Genomic DNA, 5,211 nt, shown 5'->3' on the forward strand with positions numbered 1-5,211 from the left:
AAGGTTTGGAGTTGGGCACATACAAATTTACTTGGAACGGCAGGTAGATACCGCATATAGGAAGGTATGGTGGACTCATATGGAACAACTTTGGGGTTTAAAGGATTTGGATGCACAAGCAGTATTCCCGCTTAGTACAGGTGAAGGCTAGCAAAAGACTGGGAAGCGGCCAACTGAGAGAGCGACAACAGTCATGAACATGCATTAAAATTAATCAACACTGAGTGCAAGCATGAGTAGGATATAATCTACCATGAACATAAATATCGTGAAGGCTATGTTGATTTTGTTTCAACTACATGCATGAACATGTGCCAAGTCGAGTCACTCAATTCATTCAAAGGAGGATACCATCTCATCATACCACATCACAGTCATTTTAATAGCATGTTGGCATGCAAGGTAAATCATTATAACTCATAGCTAATTAAGCATGGCATAAGCAACTATAATCTCTAAATGTCATTGCAAATATGTTTACTTCATAATAAGCTGAATCAAGAACGATGAACTCATCATATTTACAAAAACAAAAGAGGTCGAGTTCATACCAGCTTCTCTCATCTCAATCATTCCATCATATATCGTCATTATTGCCTTTCACTTGCAGGACCGAACGATGTGTATAATAATAAGAGTGCACGTGCATTGGACTAAGCTGGAATCTGCAAGCATTCAATTCAAGAGAGAAGACAAGGTAATATGGGCTCTAAATTAAATAAACCATCATGCGTACAAGAGCCACTAAACATTTTCAATATGGTCTTCTACTCTTGACCCCCAAAGGAAAAGAAAAGAAATAAAACTATTTACACGGGAAAGCTCCCAACAAGTAAAAGAAGAACGAGAAATCTTTTTGGGTTTTCTTTTTTAATTATTACTACAAGCTTGGAGTTTAAACTAACTAATTATTTTGGTTTTTCGTAAAGTTTATCAAACATGCAAGAAGAAAACTAGAAAAAGAATTTAAGCTAGCATGGATAATACAATCAAACAGTATGAGCACCGACGACTAGAATAGTGTGTGAACATGAATGTAAAGTCGGTGGGAAATACATACTCCCCCAAGCTTAGGCTTTTAACCTAAGTTGGTTTATGTCCATGGGTAGCGGCTACATCCCCAGTATACTGAGAAGTGTCTTCCTACTGCCACCGGTTAGCGATCTCCTCCGGATCCCACTGATAAGATGCTGGACGGTATGGGTCCAGTGGTGGTTCCGTATCAGGTTCTGGAGCTGATGTCTGGCCTCGGTACGTATACACCGCTTCTGGCGAGACAAGGTAGTGTCCTGCAGTTAAATCAAACAGAGAAGGTACAGGCAGGGTAATAATCTCATGGTGTTTCTTATTAAATCTCAAATCATACAGAAGCATCTTATCATCATTGAAAACAATAAACTCATGGGCTACCATGCTCATGTAATCTAAAAGGGTAAGAGGTAAAGGTGTCTCCTCTTCCTCATCATGTCTAATAGGCATCTCAAAGTATCTAGCAAGGCGTGCAGCATAGATGCCTCCAAAGATGGGGCCCTTTGTACGGTTTAGACTTAACCGTTTAGCAATAACGGCACCCAAACTAAAAGTGTTATCACCTAATAAGGCATGGAGCAGGATAACAATATCAGGAACATTGAAGTTTCCACTATTTCCATGACCGATTAAGCATCGACTAGCAAATAAGGCAAAGTAGCATAAAACAGGAAAGTGTATGCTAGTGATTCTTGCCTCGGAACCTTTCTTCGGTTCCCCTACAGCAATAGTATCACCGAAACCATCCACATCTTTACGATGTGGTTCATCTAAGCTACCCTCAAAGGGTATTCTACAAACTGCGCAAAAATCATGTAATGACATTTCCTTAGCCTCATCATATAAATGAAAGGATACTGAAGGAGGTGAATTCTTAGGATGATAATAAAATTTTTGCATGAAAATATTGGTAAGTAAGAGATACTGTTTGATCCGGTCGTGGAGGAAGTCGATGAGGCCAGCATTGTCAGCCAAAGAATAAAAGTCTTCATAAATCCTGGCTGCTCTTAAGAAATTATCACATGGCCACTCACAAGGCCTTACTTCCGCTATGCGAGGAAGATTATAGTTGGCCTTTTCTTTCTCCTTGGCTTGCTTATAATTGGAGCCTTGGCTAGAAGAGCCCCTCAATAACCACCTCTTCATCTTTTCTGAAAATTCTGAAATTTTTAGTAACTTCAAAATAAAAGTAAATAAAACTGAACAAGATTGATAGAAACTACTCCTACAAGTGCCTAGAGCCTATATCATGCATTAGAATTACTTGGGACCTCATAAATTTAACATGCAACCTCAAGAACAGGGTCACCAAGGCAGCAAGAATTTTCAATGAATAAAGCACTAGAACAAAAACTAATTGAATCAATGGAGGAGTCACATACCAAGCAACAATCTCCCAAAGCAGTTTTGTGAATGGGTCTTTGAGCAAGGAGATCGAAAATCGCAGCACAATGAGCTGGAACTCGTGCTTGAGCAGGATGATGATTTTTTGGGAGGAAGAAGAAGTATGTGGGTGCAGGAATAAGTGGAGGGGGTCCACTAGGGGCCCACGAGACAGGGGGCATGCCCTATAGGGGGGGCGCCCTCCACCCTCGTGGCCAGGTGCTTGACCCCCTGTTGTATTCTTAGTGCCTAAAATCCTCAAATATTCCATAAAAAATCATACTAAATTTGCAGAGCATTTGGAGCTCTTTTATTTTTGGGATATTTTTTATTGCATGGATAATTCAGAAAACAGACAAAATATTTTATTTGTACTTTATTTATTCTAAGTAATAGAAAGTAAAGAAAGGGTACAGAAGGTTGTGCCTTCTAGTTTCATCCATCTCATGATCATCAAAATGAATCCACTAACAAGGTTCATCAAGTCTTGTTAACAAACTCATTCCAAATCACATAAAACCGGAGAAATTTCAAAGTGACACTAGGTTACCTCAATGGGGATATGAACATCCACAATAATAAGAATATCATACTTTTTCTTTGCAGTAGGGAGAGGAAATTCAAAACCTCCAAATATAATTGATGGAATTTTCCCAATAGAGTTTATGCTGTGAACTTGAGGTTGTTTCCTCGGAAAATGTACCGTATGCTCATTTCCATTAACATGAAAGGTGACATTGCCTTTGTTGCAATCAATAACAACACCTATAGTGTTTAAAAAGGGTCTACCAAGGATAATTGACATAATGTCGTCCTCACGGATATCAAGAATGACAAAGTCTGTTAAGATAGTAACGTTCGCAACAACAACAGGCACGTCCTCACAAATGCCGACAGGTATGGCAGTTGTTTTGTCAGCCATTTGCAAGGATATCTCAGTAGGTGTCAACTTACTTAATTCAAGTCTATGGTACAAGGAAAGAGGCATAACACTAACACCAACTCCTAAATCACATAAGGCAGTTTTAACATAATTTCTTTTGATGGAGCAAGGTATAGTGGGTACTCCGGATCACCAAGTTTCTTAGGTATTCCACCCTTAAAGGTATAGTTGGCAAGCATGGTGAGATTTCAGCTTCAGGTATTTTCCTTTTATTAGTGATGATATCTTTCATATATTTAGCATAAGGGTTTGTTTTAAGCATATCAGTTAAGCGTATGCGTAAGAAAATAGGTCTAATCATTAGTAAAACGCTCAAAATCCTCATCATCATTTGTCTTGGATGGTTTAGGAGGAAAGGGCATGGGTTTCTGAACCCATGGTTCTCTTTCTCTACCATGTTTCCTAGCAACAAAATCTCTCGTATCATAACGTTGGTTTCTTGATTGTGGGTTATCAGGACCAACAGCAGGTTCAATTTCTATATCATTATTATTACTAGGTTGAGCATCTACATGAACATCATTATTAGCATTATCATCAGGTTCATGTTCATCTCCGGATTGTGTTTCAGCATCAGAGATAGAAGTATCATTAGGATTCTCAGGTGTTTCTACATTAGGTTCACTAGAAGCATACAAAGTACTATCATTTTTCTTTTTCTTCTTCTTAGAAGAACTAGGAGCATCTAGATTATTATTCTGAGAATCTTGTTCAATTCTCTTAGGGTGGTCTTCAGGATACAAAGGTTCCTGAGTCATTCTACCAGTTCTAGTAGCCACTCTAACAGCAAAATCAGGTTTATTATTTAATTCATCTAGCAATTCATTCTGAGCCTTAAGTACTTATTCAGCTTGAGTGGTGACCATAGAGAGATGTTTACTAGTAAGTTTAAGTTCACCTTTAACTCTAGCCATATAATCACTCAAGCGTCCAATCATATAAGCATTACTTTTCAATTGTCTACTAACATAATCATTGAAATTTGCTTGTTTATCCATAAAGTCATCGAATTCATCTAAGCACGGGCTACGAAATTTAGTAGACGGGATTTCAACTTTATCATATCTATAAAGAGAATTTACCTTCACTACCTGTGTCGGGTTATCAAGACAATATGTTTCTTCAATAGGCGATATATTAAGACCATGTATTTCTTCAATAGGAGGTAAATTTTTAACATCTTCAGCTTTAATACCTTTTTCTTTTGCTGATTTCTTTGCCTCTTGCATATCTTTAGGACTGAGAAATAGTACACCTCTCTTCTTCGGAGTAGGCTTAGGAATAGGCTCAGGAGTTGGCTCAATTGGTTTAGGAATTGCCTCAGGAATTGACTCAGGGAGAGTCCAATTATTTTCATTTGTCAACATATTGTTCAATAATAATTCAGCTTGGTCGACTGTTCTTTCCCTGAAAACACAACCAGCACAACTATCCAAGTAGTCCTTGGAAGCATCGGTTAGTCCATTATAAAAGATATCAAGTATTTCCTTTTTCTTAAGTGGAGACTCTCCCAAGCTTGTGGGAGACTCTCTTCTTTGATTTGCACAAAATTATATATTTCCCGCAAGGCAGCTTGTTTCTTATGAGCAGGGAAATATTTAGCAGAGAAGTAATAAATCATATCCTGGGGACTACGCACACAGCCAGGATCAAGAGAATTAAACCAAGTTTTAGCATCACTCTTTAGTGAGAACGGAAATATCTTAAGAAGATAATAATAGCGGGACTTCTCATCATTAGTAAACAGGGTAGCTATATCATTTAACTTGGTAAGATGTGACACAATAGTTTCAGATTCATTACCATAAAAAGGATCAGATTCAACTAAAGTAATTATCTCAGGATCAATAGAGAAT

Source organism: Triticum aestivum, chromosome 4B (assembly GCF_018294505.1).
Source record: "Triticum aestivum cultivar Chinese Spring chromosome 4B, IWGSC CS RefSeq v2.1, whole genome shotgun sequence".
Lineage (NCBI taxonomy): Eukaryota > Viridiplantae > Streptophyta > Magnoliopsida > Poales > Poaceae > Triticum > Triticum aestivum.